The sequence below is a fragment of the Bos javanicus genome, chromosome 25 (assembly GCF_032452875.1).
Source record: "Bos javanicus breed banteng chromosome 25, ARS-OSU_banteng_1.0, whole genome shotgun sequence".
NCBI lineage: Eukaryota > Metazoa > Chordata > Mammalia > Artiodactyla > Bovidae > Bos > Bos javanicus.
In genome coordinates this window covers 13,219,481-13,241,362 of record NC_083892.1, presented here as the reverse complement: position 1 = coordinate 13,241,362, position 21,882 = coordinate 13,219,481, and the positions used below count along the sequence as shown (strand labels likewise).

At 46.5% G+C, this 21,882-nt stretch overlaps 1 non-coding gene across 1 annotated transcript; it reads right to left on the bottom strand.

The window, feature by feature from the left end:
• Window positions 1-15,373: 15,373 nt before the first annotated feature.
• On the bottom strand, window positions 15,374-15,445 carry TRNAT-CGU (transfer RNA threonine (anticodon CGU)). The gene has a single exon. It is a non-coding gene; the product is annotated as a tRNA-Thr (tRNA).
• Between the last annotated feature and the right edge of the window lie 6,437 nt (window positions 15,446-21,882).

Sequence of the window (21,882 nt, the reverse complement as noted above, 5' to 3'; positions counted from 1 at the left end):
GTCCACCTGCCAATTCAGGAGACTCAGATTCGATTCCTGTGTTAGGAAGAACCCCTGGAGAAGGAAATGACAACTCACTCCAGTATTTTGAAGATTCCCGGAGAACATCAAGACAGAGTAGAGCCTGGCAAGCTACAGTCCATGGGGTCTCACAGAGTTGGACATAACTGAGCAACTAACACTCACTCCATTGGCTTATTGGAGAGACCTAGCTCTAACACCCGGAAAAGGCGATGGCACCCCACTCCAGTACTCTTGCCTGGAAAATCCCATGGATGGAGGAGCCTGGTAGCTTGCAGTCCATGGGGTCGCTAAGAGTCAGACATGACTGAGAGACTTCACTTTCACTTTTCACTTTCATGCATTGGAGAAGGAAATGGCAACCCACTCCAGTGTTCTTGCCTGGAGAATCCCAGGGATGGCAGAACCTGGTGGGCTGCCGTCTATGGGGTCACATAGAGTCGGACACGCCTGAAGCAACTTAGCAGCAGCAGCAGCTCTAACACCCCCTGCTGGCTCAAGCGGTAAAGAATCTGCCTACAATCCGGGAGACCTGGGTTCCATCCTTGGGTTGGGAAGATCCCCTGGAGGAGGGCATGGCAACCCACTCCAATATTCTGGCCTGGAGAATCCCATGGACAGAGGAGCCTGGTAGGCTACAGTCCGTGGAATTTCACAGAGTTGGACAGGACTGGGTGACTAAGTACACCCCACTAATGTACAAGGCCTATATGGTAGAACTAGGTTGATTTTAGATCCTGCATGGAGGAGGCTCTGAATAACCATTCCCTTTTCACTTTTCCTATACCTCTTCTGATCTTGTGAAGAAGAAAGTCTTAGTTGGGTTTTTCTCTGTGTTTAATACCCGACTCCAGTACTCTAGCCTGGAAACTCCCATGGATGGAGGAGCCTGGTAGGCTGCAGTCCATGGAGTCGCAAAGAGTCAGACACAACTGAGCGACTTCACTTTCACTTTTCATTTTCATGCATTGGAGAAGGAAATGGCAACCCACTCCAGTGTTCTTGCCTGGAGAATCCCAGGGACGGGGGAGCCTGGTGGGCTGCCGTCTATGGGGTCACACAGAGTTGGACATGACTGAAGTGACTTAGCAGCAGCAGCAACCCTTATTAAGCCCTCTGTTAAGGAAGGGAGCCCAAGCTTCTGGCTTAGAACATTTCATTGGTAGCAGCGTTGATATGCAATGTACCAACACCATTTTGCTTTCATCGCATTTTAAAGTAATTATCATCTATTTGTGGCAAATGGTGCTCTTTTTCCATCTGTGTAACTGAGATAACATGTTTCTTTTGAAATAAAAATCATCCAAGTTATCAAGGTGAGTAAAGTGAAAGGAAAATATTAGCGGAACACCGTGTGGGAGGCACAGGATACGGTGGAAATCAAGATGGTGGGGTGTGAAAGACTTGAGCTTGGGCCCTCATCAGTTGGGGCCCCAACTTGATTCCACCCTGTGGATCCACGATTGTATACTCTTCCACTTCCCTTGGTGGACACTTAGCTCTTCCCAACAATGTTGCTCTGAGCAACCTGGTGAATGTGAATGAGAATTTCTGCATGGTTTGCATCTCAGAATAGGATTCCTGTGTCTTGCCTACGTGAGGTTTTCAGAAATATGGTGCCCTTTCACCTGGCACGTCCTCTCAAAACTGTGGAGCCTGGGGTTCTAGCAGGAGCAGGGCCTTTCTGGGTAGTCAGAAGCTGGCAGTCATTCCTAACAGGAGTGACGAGAGCTGTGGCTTGTCCCCAAGCCTCTTAACAGAGCCCCTGAGATGACATTCAAACTGGCTTCCTTGGCAAGGAAGGAAGTGGGGAGATCCCAGCATCCTGGTTTGCCCAGGATTGAGAGGTTTCCGGGGATAAAGCTGGGATAGTCCCAGGCGAACAGGGATGGGCGGGGAGTGTCCTTGGCTGTCCTGGGCTGCGGATTTGGGAGGAACAGAGTTGCTGGGTCACATCCATGAGAGTGGTCAGCCTTGTGAAAAGGAAGTATTCTTTTTTTAAATAGCCACAGCCTCTCCCCCAAAGACTCAGAAAAATTCTGTCTTAGCCTTGGGAACAAGGTTTCTCGGTAGGTCTGTCAGGATAACAGGTGAGGGGACAGGTCAAAAGGAACCTGGACAGGTCGGAGATACACCCGCGAGAGACAGTCTGAGGAAGATAACTCATGGTGTGGGGGGCTGGCTGGCTGGTGCTTGGGACAGTCTGGGGAGAGGCCAGGGGCTGCTTCCCACTGAGGTGGGTGGACAGTGGAGAAGCCGCCAAGCGGTGTGCTCGGTGGAGTGCTTGCCACGCCCAGCCCCTCTGGTACCTTCTGGGAGCCCACAGTGGACACTGAAATAGCTGGTCAGAGAATTCCCCTGGCGGTCCAGTACTTAAGACTCCATGATTCCACTGCAGGGGGTCTGGGTTTGATCCCTGATCCAGGAACTAAGATCCCGCATGCCAAGTAGTGCAGCCAATAAAGCTGGGCAGTTCCTTTTCAATATTGGATTGCTATTGCCTGGAAATGCCACATTCTGCAAAGATCAGAATAAGCCTGAGCCAGGGCGGGCTGGTTCCAGGGGAGATCTCAGAAACTGCCCAGAGATGAGCCACTCCTATACCTGCCCAGGCTGTTCCAGCCTGGCACCCAACACCAGTGCATCCCCCAGGCCCCAGGGAGAGGGCCTCCTCTCTCTTCCTCTCAGTCATCCCATCTGTGAAGTGGAGGTAGTATTTCCCTCACCATCTCTGTGCCAGGCTCTGTGCTAGATGAGATGTGGGTTAGACTGAAGTGGACCCACTTTTTGTTTTTTTAAGTATGAGCTATTTCAGGCCAACCGAAAAGGAGGGGAAATAAGTTAACAAACACCCATGTGCCTACCACCCAGCTGAATTAATACATAAATCCAGATTCAGCTAAGACCTTGTGTGACCTTTTTCCATTTCGGTCCATCTTCTGACACCCCCATGGATAACACTGTTCTGAATCTAGACTTCGTCACTCTTGAGCCTGTTTCTATGCTTCTACTACCTCCATAGCCAGAAACAACAAAAAGGGCATTCTTTGCATAATGTTGATTCTGTATGATGGTATCATGGTGAACCATTTTTCTATGTCTGCCTTTTTTGCCCCTTTCTGTGAGTTTTACCCACATCTTATGATGGAAGTATAGTTTATGTGTTTGAACCATTGAACTTGATTCCACCCTGTGGATCCACCATTGCATACTCTTCCACTTCCCTTGAGGGACACAGCTCTTCCCAACAACGTTGCTCTGAGCAACCTGGTGAATGTAAATGAGAATTTCTGCATGGTTTGCATCTCAGAGTAGGATTCCTGGGTCTTGCCTACATGAGGTTTTCAGAAATATGGTGGCCTTTCACCTGGCACGTCCTCTCGAGTTCTTCTCTGTCTGCACTAGTCCCTGTTGTCTTGTCCCCAAACCGTTTCATGTGTTCACATGATCTATCTGGCTCCTGTGGACATCTGGGCTTTCAACTTCTAGGTTCTTAGGAGATATTTGGCATTGTGAGCTGGTAACTGTAGCATCCTGTGATAAGTGCTATCAAAGTGATACACCCAAGGTGCTGGTGGTAGATACAGGAGACAGCAACTAACTCCAACTAAGAGGCTGAGGAATGGGTCCCAATCATAGTGACGTTAGTAATAGTTCAGGACTTCCCTGGTGGTTCAGTGGCCAAGATTCTGAGCTCCCAATGGAGGAGGCCTGGATTCCCTGGTCAGGGACCTAGATACCATATGCTGCAACTAAAAGTCCCCCATGCCACAAATATGACCTGGTGCAGCCAAATAAATAGGTTTAAAAAAGTTAGTAATAGTTAGGCAAGGTTTTGAGGAATGAGTAGAAGTTTTCCAAGATGGGGGTGAAGGAAGAGCATTATAGGCTGAAGGAACAGCATATACACAGAGGACTAAACATCATCAGAGGACTGAACTGAAGGACTGACAAAGGCTGGTGGGGCAAGAGTAAGGGTGGCAGAAGGGACACCTGGGCCCAGAATGCCATGCTAAGGAGGGAGGGAGGGAGGATTTATCTTGGTGGCAGTGGTGGGCTCCTTGTGAAGGACCAAAGGATGTAAGTGACATGTTCACTGCTATGTCTGAGAGAGGTCAGGGGACCGTGGGAAGAGATGAAGGAAGAGCGAGCCTGAAAGTAAGGGGACCAGTTAGGAGTCTCCTGCAAGAGTCCGGAGGCCAGACAGCAAAGGAGAAAGGGGACAGTGAAGCCAGAGCAACACAGATTTGAAGAGAGGTTAAGGCAGTGACTAATGAGATGGTCAGGTGAGGAGGAGGGGTCAGGCAAGGGTTAGGGTAGGCAGAATAATGATCTCCCAAATATTGTCCACATCCTAATCCCTAGAACCTCTGGCTATGTCCTGTTTTGTGGCAAAGGGGATTTCAAAGATGTGATTAAGCCTTTCAACTCTGAAATCCATTAAGTGATTAGCCTGGATTATCCAAGTGGGCCCAATCTAAATCCATGAGCTTTTTTTCTTTTTTTTAAATCTTTATTAAATTTGTTACAATATTGCTTCTGTTTTACATTTTGGTTTTTTGGCCACAAGGCATGTGAGATCTTAGCTTCCTGACCAGGGAGCGAACCTTCACCTCCTGCATTGGAAGGCAAAATTTTAACCACTGGACTGCCAGGGAAGTCCCAAAATCCATGAGCTCTTAAAAGCAGAGAACTTTCTTTGGCTTGCATGAGAAAGAGGCAGAAAGGGAAGTCAATGAGATTTGAAATAGGAGAAGGATTTGACCCAGATGTGGGGACCCCAAGTGCAGCCACTATGGTGAGACTTGTAGAGCCAAGGAAACAGAGGATTCAGTCCTATATGTGCAAGAAACTGGATTTGGCCAACAACCTGGATAAGCCTCCTTGGAGTAGCTCATCTGGTCAGACAGGCTTTCCTGGTGGCTTAGACAGTAAAAAAAAATCTGCCTTCAGTGCAGGAGACTCAGGTTCCATCTCTGGATTGGGAAGACCCCTTGGAGAAGGAAATGGCACCCCACTCCAGTATTCTTGTCTGGAGAATTCTGTGGACTGAGGAGCCTGGGGGTCTACAGTCCATGGGATCACAAAGAGTCAGACATGACTGAGCGACTAACACTTTGCTTTTGCTTGATTTTGAAAGACCCCCGAGCAGAGGAACCAGCCGAGTCAACCTGGACTCTGACCTACAGAAAGTGTGCTCTTTTAAGCCACTAAGGATGTAGGAACTTGGTATACCAGCAGGAGAAAACAGACACAAGGATAAATCCCAGGTTTCTGGCTGGGCTACTGGGTACATGTCATCGTGAACCACGTGGGAACTCAGACAATCAGATTTTGGTATTCCCTGTCAAACGTTTCCTGCATAATAGTATTACCACTAACGTAGCAGCTGACAACAGCACATGTGCGTTATCTCCCAGATTCGGGGGTCAGAGAATAGCCATGGCACAGCTGCATTCTCTGCAAGGCAACAATCCAGGTGTTGGCTGGGGCTGAGTTCTCAATGCCCAGCCAGGGTCCTTGTCAGTTCAATGTAAGTAAGTACCACAGACTGGGTGGCTTAAACAACAAACATTTATTTCTCACAATTCTGGAGTGTAGGGAAGTCCAAGATCAAGGTATTAGAAGATTCAGTGTCTGGTGAGGGCTCTCGTCCCAGTGTACAGATGGCTGCCTTCTTGCTGAGTCCTCACAGAGCCCAGAGAGAGCTTTTTTTTGAATTAAAAATTTTTTTTAACACCAAAAACATTTTGTAGTGGGGTGTAGCAAATTCACAATGTTGTGATAGTTTCAGATGAACAACAAAGGGACTCAGCCATACACAAAAATGTATCCATTCTCCCGCAAACTGCATTCCCATCAGGCTGGCACAGGACATGGAGCAGAGTTCCGTGAGTAGGTCCTTGTTGGTTATTCATTTTATAAATGGCCGTGCGAACGGGACCATCCCAAAGCCCCTAATTGCCTCTTCTCCCCACTACACACCCCTCACCCCCACCCCAGCAGCCATAACTTTGTTTTCTAAGTCTGTGAGTCTCTTTCTGTTTTGTAAGTAAGTTCATTTGTATTGTTTCATTTTTAGATCCCACATAGAAGGGATGTCATATGAAATTTCTCCTTCTCTGACTGACTTCACTCCATATCAGATAGAGCGCCTGGTAAGACGTTGATTCTACCATGAGGGTCCCACCCTCGTGACCTAATCGACCCCCAGTCACCTCCCAAAGGCCTCACTTCCAAACACCATCACACAAGGGGTTAGGGCTTCAGTGCGTGAATTTTGGGGGGCTGCAAACATTCAGGCCACAGCACCCAGCGGGGGACTTGCTTCCACATTCATGTGGCTGTTGATGAACTCACATCCTTGCAGCCTGTTGGACTAAGGGCCTCCGTGTTTTCCTGGTTTTGGCGAGAAGGCTTCGGTTTCTTGTCATTTGGGGCTCCCTCCCACGGCCGCCTGTTTCCCCACAACAGCGAGAGAGTCTTCTAGCAAGATGGGTGTTGCCATCTAATGTGACAACAGAGATGTGACATTGTGACACCTCTACTGTAGCCTGTGGGCTGTTGTGGCCCCACTCACATTTCAGAGGAAGGGATTAACACAAGGGTGTTGATCCTAAAAGGCAAGGGTAATGGATTTCTTAGAGTCCATTCGCCAGCACGTCTCAAAGGGACGTGTGGACTTTGTTATTGGGGCCTGTTTCGAGAATTATTACAGATATGTATTTTTTTATCCAGCAGGGCCTTGGGTTCAGGGATTCTTTTTAATCCCCCCAGTAAGTACAGATCAGCGCAGCTCACCTGTGTTGGAAGGGCAGGGCAGGGGCCGAAGGGAACACAGCCTCGGGAAAAGCGTGTCGTGCGCCAGCCTGGTGATTCGCTAAGCAAAACTCAAGTGGATGTGACATAAACAACGTCTGTTGCTTCCAGAGGCCTGCCACAATATTTTCTTTTAAGTGCTACTCACGCCTGAAATACACGTCTGGTTTTGAAATGCGGTTCTCGGCTCCTGCTCGGCTACAAACCACTCACTCCCTTATTAAGCGTCCCATTTTTTATTCTTTAATGTAGGTTTTCTCAGCGCATGATGTCAGCCCAGATGGGAGACGTGCCAGGGCAGTGGAGGGGAGGCTCCCCTCGGAGGGGCTCAGAGCGGAGGATGAGAGAACCATGGCGCTGGACGCTCGGTGTCTCCTGCATGCGGCGCCAGCTCTGTGTTAGCGCCTGCGCTCCCCAGAGCCTGCCATCTCTAGCTTCTTTACATTTTCTCTTGTTTCTGTTGAGACTAGTGAATCCAAAGCAACACAGTTTTTCTTTCCAATGCCACGATATGACGGGGAAAATATTAGTTATTTTTCCTGCAATTCCCTTCCGCCTCTTGCCCCACAAATTCATTGTCAATTTACAATGTTATGTTAGTTTCTACTGCATGACAAAATAAACCAGCCATACCTATACAAATATCTTCTCCCTTTAGGATGTTTATTGCAAGATATTGAGTATAGCTCCCTGTGCTATTCAGTAGGTCCTTGTTCTTTACCTATTGTATATGCAGTAGTTATGCTGACTTATTTTGTACAAATGACATTGAGCCTTCTGCCTGGGGTGTGGACATCCTTCACATTCAAAAAACAGTATACACTGCACTACTTGTATTGGTCAGTTGCTTATTTATTTATGGCATCTTGCTGTTTAGTCACTCAGTCATGACCGACTCTTTGCCACCCCACGGACAGCAGCACGCCAGGCCTCCCTGCCCATCACCAACTCCCGGAGCTTGCTTAAACTCATGTCCATTGAGTCAGTGATGCCATTCAACGCTCTCATCCTCTGTCTCCCCCTTCTCCTCCTGCCTTCAATCCTTCCCAGCATCAGGGTCTTTTCCAATGAGTTGGCTCTTCGGTAGCCAAAAGGATTGGAGCTTCAGCCTCAGCATCAGTCCCTCCAGTGAATATTCAGGACTGATTTCCTTTAGGATTGATTGGTTTACATATGTTTAAAAAGTTTTTTGTTGAAGTATAGTTAATGTTGTGTTTGTTTCAAGTGTACAGCAAAGTGATTCAGATACATATGTGTGTGTGTACATATACATACACACACCTCAGTCAGTTCAGTTCAGTCTCTCAGTCGTATCTGACTCTTTGCAACCCCATGGACTGCAGCACGCCAGGCTTTGCTGTCCATCACCAACTCCTGGAGCTTGCTCAAACTCATGTCCATCAAGTTGGTGATGCCATCTAACCAACATATATATATTCTTATTTAAGATTCTTTTCCATTAGGATTTATTATAAGATATATTTTTAAATTATTAATTTTTAAATGTTTATTAATTTATATGGCTGTTTTGGGTCTTTGTTGTAGCATGTGGGATCTTCATTGCATTGTGTGGCTCTTTTGCTGTGGCACACGGACTCTCTCGTTGTAGTGCAGACCCAGAGTGCATGGGCTCAGTGGTTGTGGCTTGCAAGCTTAGTTGCTCCTCAGTATGTGGGATCTTAGTTCCCTGACCAGGGGTTGAACCCTGTACCCTGCATTGCAAGGCAGATACCTAACCACTGGACCCCCAGGGAAGTTCCTCTTAATTTTTATTGGACTACAGTTGATTTGCAATGTTGTGTTCCTTTCTGAAAGTGAAAGTGAAATGGAAAGTCCCTCAGTCTTGTCCGACTCTTCACAACCCCATGGACTGCATAGCAAAATGTATCAGCCATACCTATACACGCATCCCCAAACTTTAGGAGGTTTATTGCAAGATATTGAGTAGAGTTCCCTGTGCTCTACAGTAGGCCTTTGGTGTTTACCTGTTGTTTATATAGTAGTTATAGTTATTTATTTTTTCAAAAAAACAGGATGTTAGTTACAGTTACACAAGATGAATGACCGCAGTGTTGTACATCAACTGTACTTTAATTAAAAAAATTTTTAAAAGAAAAAATGAATAACTTCTAGGTATATTTTGTACAACAGAGTGCCTATAGTTAACAGTACTATAAAGTGTATTTACAAATTTGTTAGGAGGGTAGATCTCACATTCAATGTTCTTATCACATACAAAAAAAAAAAAAAAGCAAAGGGACACAGGAAACTTGAAGATGATGGATGCGTCTGTTACCTTGATTATGGGGCTATGTCCCAGCGGTATGCAAATGTCCAAATGCATCAAGTTGGATATATAAAATATGCACCATTTCAGTTATATACCTCAGTAAAACTGTAAGACAAAAGCCCCAAACCAGATTACCAACTTTCCTCAATTAGCTGTATCTCATTATCGCTTCTTCAAACCAATAAATCAGTCATTTCTTTTTAAAAATTATTTGTTCCTTCCCCCTTAAAATTTTTTTATTACTTACTATTATTTTTGACTGTGCTGGGTCTTTGTTGCTGTGTGTGGCTTTCTCTAGTTGCGATGAGCAGGGGCTACTCTTTAGTTGCGGTGCATAAACTTCTCATGGCTTCTCCTGTTGTGGAGCATGGGCTCTAGGCATGGAGACTCAGTAATTGCTGCTCGCTGGCTCATAGAGCACAGACTCAGTAGTTGTGGCACAGGCTCAGTTGTGGGCTTATTTACTCTGAGGCATGTGGGATCTTCCCTGAGCAGAGATAGCACCTATGTCCCCGGCTTTGGCAGGAAGATTCCTAACCACTGGACCACCAGTCATTTCTTTTAATGTCTGCCCATCATGCTTCCCAGGTGGCTCAATGGTAAAGAATCTGCCTGCCAATGCAGGAGATGCAGGAGACTTGTGTCTGATCCTTGGCTGGGGAAGGTCCCCTAGAGAAAGAAATGGCAACCCACTCCAGTATTCTTGCTGGGGAAATCTCATGAACAGAGAAGCCTGGTGGGCTGCAGTCCACGGGGTTGCAAAGAGTCAAACATGACTTAGTGACTAAAACAACATTATGCCATGAGGCAGATGGCTCACCATTTACTAAACCGTTCTGTCTGGTGAATATTTATGATGTTGTCACCAGAAGAATTGCATGAGAGGGGAAGCCACTGAAAGTGTAGCACTCCAATGTTATGGAGAAATCGAGGCACAGAGAGGTTATGTGCTAGCCTGTGTCTCCCATTGGTTCTTGGAGATGTGGGGCGGGGCGGGGGGGGGCGGGGGATCCGTCTAGTGCTGCTCTTGCTTCTTGCTGCCACGTGGTGTCGCTGTTGAAGATTGCTCCTGTGCAGCCTCTGTTGACAAACAGCCCTCCCTTGCTAACACTAGGATTCTGGCTCCCTCTTTGGCTTCAAAAGTCCTATTGAACCTTTTTCTGCCATTGACTATCATGAGCTATCCTTACAGGTCTCTCTAACTTTAGAAAATGGGAAAGTGGGTTATTGTTGTTCAGTCGTGTCCAACTCTTTGCGGCCTGGTGGACTGCAGCACACCAGGTTTCCCTGTTCTTCGCCATCTCCCGAAGCTTGCTCAAACTCATGTCCATTGAGTCAGTGATGCCATCCAGCCATCTCGTCCCCTTCTCCTCTTGCCTTCAATTTTTCCAGCATCAGGGTCTTTTCTAATGAGTTGGCTCTTCGCATCAGGTAGCCAAAGTATTGGAGTTTCAGCTTTAGCATTAGTCCTTCCAATGAATATTCAGGACTGATTTCCTTTAGGATGGACTGGTTGGATCTCCTTGCAGTCCAAGGTACTCTCAAGAGTCTTCTCCAACACCACAGTTCAAAAGCATCAATTCTTCAATGTTTAGCCTTCTTTATGGTCCAACTCTCACATGAGTACTGGAAAAACCATAGTTTTGATTAGACAGACCTTTGTTGGCAAAGTAATGTCTCTGCTTTTTAATATGCTGTTGAGGTGTGTCATAGCTTTTCTTCCAAGGAGCAAGTGTCTTTTAATTTCATGGCTGCAGTCACCATCTTCAGTGAATTTGGAGCCCAAGAAAATAAAGTCTGTGACTGTTTCCATTGTTTCTCCACCTATTTGCTATGAAGTGATGGGAGTGGAGGCCATGATCTTAGTTTGTTGAATGTTAAGTGTTAAGCCAGCTTTTCACTCTCTTTCTTCATCTTCATCAAGAGGCTCTTTAGTTCCTCTTCACTTTCTACCATAAGGGTAGTATCATCTGCATATCTAAGGTTATTGATATTTCTTCCGGCAGTTTTGATTCCAGCTTGTACTTCATCCATTCCGGCATTTCGCATGATGTACTGTGCATGTAAGTTAAATAAGCAGGGTGAAAATATACAGCCTTGATGTACTCCTTTCCAAATTTAGAACCAGTCCATTTTTCCATTTTTGCCTCTAACTGTTGCTTCTTGACCTGAATACAGGTGTCTCAGGAGGCAGGTAAGGTGGTTTGGTATTCCCATCTCTTTCAGAATTTGCCACAGTTTGTTGTGATCCACAAGTCAAGGCTTTAGTGTAGTCAATGAAGCAGAAGTAGATGTTTTTTCTGGAATTCTCTTGCTTTTTCTATGATCCAACAGATGTTGGCTATTTGATCTCTGGTTCCTCTGCCTTTTCTAAATCCAGCTTGAACATCTGGAAGTTTTCCATTTATGTACTCTTGAAGCCTGACTTGAAGAATTTTGAGCATTACCTTGGTAACATGTGAAATGAGTGCAACTGTGTGGAAGTTTGAACATTCTTTGGCATTTCCTTTCTTTGGGACTGGAATGAAAATTGACCTTTTCTAGTCCTGTGGCCACTACTAAGTTTTCCATTATTGCTGGCATATTGAGTGCAGCACTTTAACAGCATCATCTTTAGGATTTGAAATAGTTCAGCTGGAATTCCATTACCTCCAATAGCTTTCTTCATATTGATGTTTCCTAAGGCCCACTTGACTTCATACTCCAAGATGTCTGGCTCTAGGTGAGTGATCACACCATCGTGGTTATCTGGGTCATTAAGATCTTTTTGTATAATTCTGTGTATTCTTGCCATCTCTTCTTAGTATCTTCTGCTTCTGTTAGGTCCATTCCATTTCTGTCCTTTATTGTGCCCTCTTTGCATGAAATGTTCCCTTGGTATCTCTAATTTTCTTGAAGAGATCTCTAATTTAATTTCTACTTTCCCAGAAAGTGCTGGGCTCCTTATGCAAACCCATTTCCTTCCCAGTGGTCCAGTTTGCACAGCAGGGTCTCAGGAGGTCCCTCTAGGGTCAGTGACACCTGCCTCTCTTTCCTCATAATCCCAGCCTTGGGGGTCTTCTATTCTCTTTGCATTTCTAAGGGAGATCAGAATATGATCCTTCATAGAACAAAGACCTCTGGCTTCAAAGTGACTTTCAGACATGAAATTCATACAAAAGTTGCTGAGATCCAAATACGACTTTATATATTCATGAATACAAGCAGTTTAAATCAACACAGAACATATTGCTTATTCAGACATAAGGTCTGCTGCCCCCTACTCCTTCTGCCTTCAATCTTTCCCAGCATCAGAGTCTTTTCCAATGAGTCAGCTCTTCACATCAGGTGGCCAAAGTATTGGAGCTTCAGCATCAGTCCTTCCAATGAATATTCAGGGTTGATTCCTTTTAAGATTAACTGGTTTGATCTCCTTGCTGTCCGAGGGACTCTCAATAGATATTTTATGCATTGTGTGTGTGTTTGTGCATAAGTGGAAGCCTACAGTCCATTGGGTAAACTTTCTAAAGTCCTTCTTCACCTGGGGCAGAGAGAGGAGCACCCTCTGCAGGGTGGGGTGGTCTGGGGTGTGGTGGTGGTGGATGAGAATGAGCTCTTTCCTGGGATGGTGTCACAGAGGAGTGTTGCTTCATTGTTCTGGAGGGAAGGACAGGAAAATCTGTGTGGACCTCTAAGCAGCGCCACAGATACTGGCCTGCCTGTTGGGGGCAGTGTGGTCTTTTAATGGAGAGGACTATTTGGGGATATTTTTAATAGGGAGGAACATAATGTACTTTTGTGTCACTTAAAAAAGAAATGATGAAACACCCCAGTGGAGAGCAGAGAACACTCGAGCATTTATGTGACAATTCTGGATTGTGTAATTTGCCTGCAGCCTAATAGGTTATCTTTGCCTTTGTGGACTTTGGAGGTGATTCTAGGAGGTGATCATCTGGTAGAAAATCCAAGCAGTGTGAAAGTTCACAGGGTGAGAAGTGAAGGAATCCTCTGGACAGCTCCCCCATCCTACTTCCTTCCAGAAAGGTAACAACTGTTAGTGACCCCAAGTTCATGTGCCTGATGAAGAGGGAGGTCAAACAAAGTGAAACATCAGCGTTTAGAGCAGAAGAAGGTTTATTGCAAGGGCTATGCAAGGAGACGCGTGGCTTCTGCCCTTGAGTCCCTCAGGCTCCCTGAAGGGTTTCAGCAAAGCATTTATAAAAAAACTTTTATTTACTTAATTTTGGCTGTGCTGGTCTTGGTTGCCGCATGGGCTTTTTCTCTTGTTGCAGGGCACGGGCTTCTCACTGCAGTGGTTTCTCTTGTTACAGAGCACAGGCTCTAGGAGGTGAGAGTTTCAGTAGCTGTGTCATGGTGGGCTCAGCAGTTGTGACTCCCAGGCTCTGGAAGACAGGCCCACGGGCTTGGTCAGCAGCATGTGGGATCTTCCTGGACCAGGGATCGACCCATGTTCCTTGCATTGGCAGATGGATTCTTTAGTCCCACCAGCAGAGAATTTATAAAGGCCAGGTTGGGGGTTGGGGTGTCCCAGCGTATGTGATCAGCTTGCACACAAACGCTCTGGTTGATGGTGAGGTTACAGGGCGGTGTCACAGGGGTTGACATTATCAATCCTTAAGCTCTAGGAGGCTTGGGGGCTATGTGCTCGGTCATCAAGTACTGTAGTTGACATCTTCCATTTGGTGGAGGTTTTTCACATCTGTAAAATAACTCAGGAAAAGTGCATTAGCTACTATAATCTAGGTACTTCAGGGAGGAGCTAAAGCAGAGGTGTGGAGGAAGGTCTCCCTTCCCCAGGCTCCCTAGTGTCCTGATCAGTTTCAGTACTTTGGTCAGGATCCTTCTTTCCCCCTGTATTCAGTGACGGGGGCGGTGACCAGCGGGCGTTGGCGTCGCCAAAACACAAGTTAGGCACGCGGAGCTTCAGGCTCCACCCCAGAGTCCCAGAGTCAGACTTGCATTTTCACATCATCCCCAGGTTGAAGTGTGAGAAGCCCTGGTGTTCACTGTTTTATATGTAGTAACTCACATATTTGTGTTCACGCATACACACGTGCTCCTAGGTTTAGAAAGTGGCTATAAAATACCCTTATTTTCGGGGAAATGGTTCTGGATGGGTGGTCCGGGGAACTAGCAGAATCAGGATCACCTGGGGGCTCCTTAAAAATGCAAATGTCAAGCCCCAGCGCAGACTAACACAATGCGGACGCTCTGGGGTGGCGCCCAGGGCTCCGCATTTTAACTTTCCCTCCAGGTGATGCTGATGAATACTGCTAAGTGGGAGAGCTCTGCGGCAGAGGACGACTCAGCCCCAGCTGCTCCTGCCAGGCTCTCCGACCCTCTTCGCATCCATCTCTCCCACCTTCTTGCACTGAGAGAGCCCCCAGAGTCCGGCTCCACCCGGCCCACACCAGGAGCTCCATGAATGCTTTCTTCCGTTAGACATCTCGCGCTGAAAACAGGTTTCCCCAATTTAGGTCAAGCTGGTTTTCAGATTATACAATATGCCAGCTCCTGGAGGGTAGGGGTAATTGCATAATCTTTTTGCATAACCTCTTTAAATGCAGGCGGGCAGCCCCGTGGTGATGCAAAGAAAACAGGTGCCCAACGACGGTAGCTGCGTTGACTGAGGCCGCAACTACAGCCAGTCTCTCGGCCAGTGCTGACCAGAGACCCATTTTACTGGGGGGGCAAAAGGAGGCTCAGAGAGAGAAAGAAAGGTGCAGATTTTCCTGTCGGACCAGCTCCAAGTCTGGGCAGGATTTCCTCCCTCTAATGCAGTGCCTACAATGGATTTCCTTTTAAAAATAGCAAGCCAGACACCAGCTGACTCTGGGTGTGGGCTCAGGAACAGGCAACGGCAGTTCTCTCAGGAGAGTGGATTCAATTGGACTTTAATGTTCAGAAAAATGCTTAGTGGCTCTTGAGCCAAGTGCCATCAGCCGTAGGTTTTTCTGCGCTAAAGTCAGCGCTCGGACCACGGTTTCAATGTGATCCCTGGAGCCCGCGACCCCAGTCCGCCAGGCGCCCCCCACCATCCCGAACTCAGAGGTCAGACCACCCGGACTTGGACCTTCTGCGCGGGAGAGGGAGCCTGAATTTAAACTGAGTGAAAACACTTGGCCCGCTTGGGATCCTGGGCGAGGACCTAAATACCGGGTCCAAGACGGGTAGAAAATCGATGATCGTTGTGATGTCACACCCCTAAAAAGTCTCCCCTAGAAAGGGAAGATTTAACACCACAGGCACGGACGGGGTTCGAACCCGTGATCTTCGGTTTACGAGACCGACGCCTTACCACTTGGCCACCGCGCCTGCGTTAGAATGGCGGCTCGGCGAGCCTCTATCCTGGCGCCGCTCCCTTGCGCTCGCGCCGCGAGCACGAGCGCGGGCCCAGTGCGCGCGCCCGCCCGGCTCCGCCCCCTCGCTGCTGCTGGCGGGGCGGGGCTCCAGCGTGCGCGCGCCGGCCCCTCCGGCGGGGCTGTCCGGCCGCTCCTGCCTGTCCGAGCCGGGCCCGGGTGGAGTCCGCCGGGTTTTCGCTGGCTCTCCAGACCTGGGGAGACTCGTTTGGAGCTCGGGAGCGGGCGGGACGCTCGCCGGCGTTTTATAGTCTGGGGTTCGAATCCCAGCTCCGCCAGAGAGACTTGGCGACCTTGGATGACCGGTCTCGGGGCCTCAGTTTCCCCTCTCGGGTGAGACACCCAGGAAGCGGAGGAGAGGTTGCTGACCCTTGGGGGCGGTCCACCGCTGCCCTGCACGGAGCTGACGCTCAACAAGAGCTGTTGAATGAATGTGTACGTGTAAGTTTTCTGAAGTAAAACTCCCAAACTCCTCCTCTGAGCCCCGGATATGTGCCTGGCCCCAGTACCAGCAGCAGCACCTGGGAGCCGGTTAGAACTGCAGCTTCACCCCCGCTCGCCCCAGACCTGCCGAATTAGACCAGTTGCTGGAGCCCAGTAATCTGGGCGGTAACAGGCTCTCCAGGTGATGCTGATGCGTGGGAAAGGCTGAGCCCCAATGCTCTGGACAGTTGATACGCATATTCACGTTTATAGACTCCAACGTGTCCTTTTGTTTTTATTCAAGTGGACTGACTTGACAGTTCTCTGCTCTTTGATTTTCTATGAGTTAATGTGTTAACTAAGACAATGGCTTGCAGTGCATAATATAATCGCGATAGATAATAGCATATATTATTTTTAAAATGAATTAAATTTCTCATACATTAATGTGATGTGTACTATTACAATATTGCGTTTTAAATTATATATACTGCATTATATACTATAATATCACTATGCATGGATGGGATGCCATATTCTCTTTAATTACTGCTCGGCTTTCCACCCAGTGACTGTATCATAGTTGATTTAATCAGTTTCTGGGAGTAAGGCTTTGGGTTGTTTGCACCTTATTTCCCGCCCGCCCCGCCCCTGCACAGAACATTCTACTATTCGAGCCTTTGTCGGCCTGGTACCAGTGATGTTTGTAGGGTGTAAGGAGATGTAAGTTAAGAATGTCCACAGCCTACAGTGCAGGTGTTTAGGCAAATAGAAATCCTAAAATTGTGTTCACCAAGTTGTTTTAAACAACAGGGTTTGGTCAGGCGACTGGAAAAGGCTCTGACATTTACCCTCGGACACAGGGATAGGAACTCTGAGACTCTGCGCCAGGAGGGCTTGAGGTCTGGGTGCACACCACACTGTAGCTCCTTAATTTAAATTAAAAAAATTGAACATATTCATAATTAAAACATGTATTTCTGAGCATTGCTTTCAAATAGTTGAGGATAAAATTGGTTCCACTGTCGCCATCCATCTTTTTGGTGTTGATTGAGTAGTTGAAATTATTATGCAGAAAGGACGGGGCTTATAAAAAGGGTAAAGAAATTAGCAAATGAGAGAACATCATGTGCGGGCTGAGCCCAGAACTAACTGGCTGGTGGAATGGAAATTAGATTCTAACAGGTGCTTTTTTCAGCTTTGTCCTCCAAGGGGAGGGAGGGTGTTAAACAATAGAGATGCATCTGTGTATCTTGATGGGCCGGTGGGATGCCCATGGTACTCAGGGTCTGGGGTGTCCTGAGGGAGGCTGGCCCTCTGACCATCCCTGAGCCCTAAAGTAGAGAACACAGGTCTGAGCCTCTTTATCTCACAGGTGTAAGGAGCACTGAGAAGCCACAGATCTCGGACACCTGGCTGAAGGAGCCATCTGTCCTGGCCCCTGCACAGCTGGGTCTTCAAAAGTATTGTTGGGGAAATTAGCATGTGGGTTCCTTTCAGTGTGATTTCTCTGTGGTACTGGAGAACTTCCTTGGACAGCGTCTTCCAACCACGGTGTCAAGACAGTCCTGGTGCTGAACTTCCAATAAGCCCTTCCCTGATCAAGGAGAAACTTTCACCTTCTTAGGTGATAAGGAGTCGTCCACTGTTCACCCTTATGGATGGAACTTAAATCCAGTAAATGTTTCTTGTGCCCTTACAGGGTCCCTGGGGCAGGGGGCCTGATGTCACACAAATGACTGTGACCCCATCTTAGGCCTCCCCAGATGCTAGGGGGAGAACTAGGGCTGGCTGAAACAGATGGTGCTTTGAGGAGTCTGGGAAAGTGCCGTTTTAAGTGAGAAAGTGTTGAAATTGATCTGGTGATGAAGCCAGGTGACGTGATGGAGTACGTTTGATCTTTTGGGTTTCATCTATGTAACTGAGTTAGCCTAGATCTGAATAATTGATTTATGTGCTGAAATTTTGTTACCTTTTTCCACTTTAGAAAAAAAGTAGTTCTAAAATCTTTTATTTTCCTGCCCTTCTAATTCTCTGTGCCTCTCCCCAGAGCAGGGATTCTTAATCTGGTACCCATTGCACTCAAGACCAAGAAGTCTTGGTCAGAAGTGTATGTAAAATGTGTGTGTTTCTGGCAAAGGGATGTCACAGTTTTTATTAGGTTTTAAGAAAGGCCTGCTAAGGGTCCTTGAAACCGCCAAGCCTTTTTACTCCCTCCCTCCTCTTCCTATGGTTCATGATTCACCCAGATCGGACTCAGAGGCAGTGGCGTCTAAAATTGATTCACCACAGTTGAGGTTGCTTAAAAAAAATGAAGGTATCTCGAAAATGCTGTCCCCTTCTGGGCAGGACTCCTGCAGCCAGGCTGTTGTCCTGGCCGCCCTCACCCCGCTTGCTGCCCATCTCCCCCCCACCTCCCAGAGCAAGAGCTCCATCTGCTTCAGCAGTGCTTCAGTGTGTAAGGGACTCGCACCTGCATTAGCTCCATGGAGCCTTGGTTGTGCCTTGGCATGCTCAGCCCTTGGACCTGCACATCTTGGGAAAATGCAGACAGACACTGTGGTGGGGCCGAGGTTCTGTCTTTCTCACAACTCCCAGGCTGTGCTGGTGCTGCTGGTCTCTGGGCCTTCACTTTGAGAACCACCGCGCTAAAGTATTCTTGGAGAAATTCATTTTCTTGCAAAAGAGGGTTAAAAAAAACCCAACCGATCAGGCTTGGATATTTAGGTCAGCTGAGGTGATGACAGCAGGGTTTTCTCTGATAACCTAAATCAAGACTTCACCTGAAGAAGGCTCACTTAGCTACTCACAGCATCCCCGTGATTCACTGTCAGTGATGGATCGTTTATTTTGTATAGATATTTATTTACTTCTTTGGCTGCACTGGGCCTCAGTTGTAGCACGTGGGATGGTCAGTTTTGGCATGCGAACTCTTAGGACCCCTAGTTGTGGCACGTGGGATCTAGTTCCCTGGCCAGGGATCAAACCCCAGCCCCCTGCTCTGGGAGTGCAGGGTCTTAGCCACTGGACCACCAGGGAAGTCCCAGGGATGGACAGTTTAGAACCCAGACCCAGAGACGGAGGCCACGGCCCCCTTTCATTGCTTTATCTGATAAAATCAGGATTTTAGAGCAGGCTGAGCACCTCAACGGCTTGGTGGGGCTGCGCAGGTTATATTATATGAACCTGTGAACTGAATGGGTGGAGGACACACGGAATAAGGGGTGGGGGGCTGGGGGATGTGGTGCTGTTTTCATTCCTGCCAGAAACACGTGAGTTCCAGTTAAATCACATCTTTCAACTTCTCTATTTACTATTATTATTTTTTTGATTGGCATATAGTTGACTTCAATGTTGTTAATTTCAGGTATATAGCAAAGTGGTTCAGTTATACATACACATACATATATACTTTTTCAGATTCTTTTCTATTATAGCTTATTACAATATACTAAATGTAGTTATTTGTACTATACAGTAGGACCTTGTTTATTTTTATATATAATAGGTTATATCTGCTTTTATATATATTAATATGCATATATATATATAGGCTTCCCAGGTGGCACTAGTGGTAAAGAACCCACCTGTCAATGCAGGAGACATAAGAGACGTGGGTTCAGTTCCTGAGTTGGGAAGATCCCCTGGAGGAGGTCATGGCAACCCACTCCAGTATTCTTGTATGGAGAATCCCATGGACAGAGGTGCTTGGTGAACTAGAGTCCATAGGGTTGCAAAGAGTGGGACGTGACTGAAGCAACTTAGTGTGCATTCCCGTACGTACACACACACACACACACACACACACACACACACTTACTTTATATCTGCTAGTCCCAAACTCCTCATTTATCCCTACCCCACTTTTCCTCTTTGGTAACCATAAAGTTTGTTTTCTATGACTATGAGTCTAATTCTGTTTTGTATACAAGTTCATTTGTATGATTTTTTTTTGATTCTGTGTATAAACGATATTTTTCTTTCTCTGTCTTCACTCAGTATGGTAATCTCTAAGTCCATCTGTATTTTTCATTTTGGTTACTCTAGTCAGTATATGGTATCTCATTTTACTTTGCGTTTCCCTGATGACTAAAGAAATTAAGCACCTTTTCATGTGCTCATTGGCCATTTGTTACATCATCTTTTGTGAAGCGTCTACTCAGATTCTTTGCCCATTTTTGTAGTTTGTTTGCCTTCCTGTTTTTGAATGACCAGCTTGTTGTATGTTCTAAATATGAGTCGTTTTTCAGATATCTGTATTTTGAGTATTTTCTCCTGCGCTATGGCTTGCATGTTCTTAATAGTCTCTCAAAATGCAGAAGTTTTAATTTTTAAAAAATATCTATTTTTGGCTGCGTCCAGTCTTTGTTCAGTGCGGGGGCTTCTCTCTAGTTGTGGTGAGCCTGCGCGTGGGCTCTGTAGTTGCAGTATGTGGGCTTAGTTGCTCTGTGCCATCTGGGATTTTAGTTCCTCGACCAGGGATCGAAACTGCATCCCTGCGTGGAAAGGCAGATTGTTAACCACTGGACCTCCGGGGAAGAGCAAAAGTGCAAACATTTTTTGAGTTAATTTTTGTGTATGGTGTGAAAGTGGGCTTGATGTCCACTTGTTGGAACAATTATCCTCTCTCCATGGAATTGTTGTGGTACCCTTGTTAAAATTCATTTGACTGTGAACATGGAGTCTGTTCTTGGAGTTTATGTTCCACTGATTTACATGTCTGTCTTTATACCAGTTACCACAGTCTTTGCATTTTATGATGAGTCCTAAAATCAAGTATTGTAAATCCTCCAACTTTGTTTTTTTTACCAAACTGTCTGACTATTCTAGTCATTCATGTCTGTATGATTTTCTATATACTTTTAAGAATCAGCTCGTCAGTTTCTACAAAATTGCCTGCTGAGATTTTGATTGGGATTGTATTGAAGCTGTAATTGACTTTGAGAGAAATTGATATCTTAACACTATTAGGTCCCCTCATCCTTGAATATTTCAGCTGTTTGCTGCTCTTGTTCAGTTGTTTCCTGTGCCATGTGAGTTTCCTGTGCTTTTCAGTGGAAGAGCAGCTAGAATGTTCGTGGTACCTGTGTCGACCTTCTTTCGTCTCTCCGTCCAACCACAGATCCCTGCCACGTGGAGGCCCCTGCAGAACGTAGCAAGCTGAGGACTGAAGCAGAGTGGATCACTTGTGTAATATCTGAAAAACTCAGAAGTAAAGCTCTCCTTGGAAAGAGAGTCAGGAGTTGTTTCCACCCCCTTTCACAAATAATGCCAACCGGTCACAGAGTGGTATAAAGATGAATTCTGCAGAAAAATTACAGCTGAGTGGAATGCCCTGGTATCACCTCATCAAATCCATCTTAGAGCCTCTAACCCTGGGAAATCATGTTTCAACTGGTTCATTCCAGGGTCAGGATAAGATCACGTTGGCAGCTATGAATAATATAAAGTTGGGTTCTTTCTCTTTTCCCTTTTACTTTTCCCCAGATACGCTCTGAGGGGTCAACTAGATTATCTGAGGTATAAATACGAGCATCCAGAGTTGACAATGGTTTTATGTATGTGAAAAGCAGTTTACAGTAACAAAATAAAATCACTATTTCTCATTATTTGTTTTGCATTTGGTAGAGGACTCCCGCCCTCTCAGCGCTCTATCCTCCTCCTCTTTTCCAGGGGGACCACTCTCAGGAGTTTATTTTGGATCTTTCCACATCTTTGTCTTTTTGTATTGATATGCATTCATACGTAGGAAATGCAATGTTTCCCTCATGGCTCAGATGGTAAAGAATCTGCCTGCAATGCCGGAAACCTGGGTTCGATCTTGGTCGGGAAGATCCCCTGGAGTAGGAAATGGCAACCCACTCCAGTATTCTTGCCTGGAGAATTCCATGGACAGAGGAGCCTGGCAGGCTACAGTCCATGGAGTCACAAAGAGTTGGACACAACTGAGTGACTTTCTCTTCACTTCTC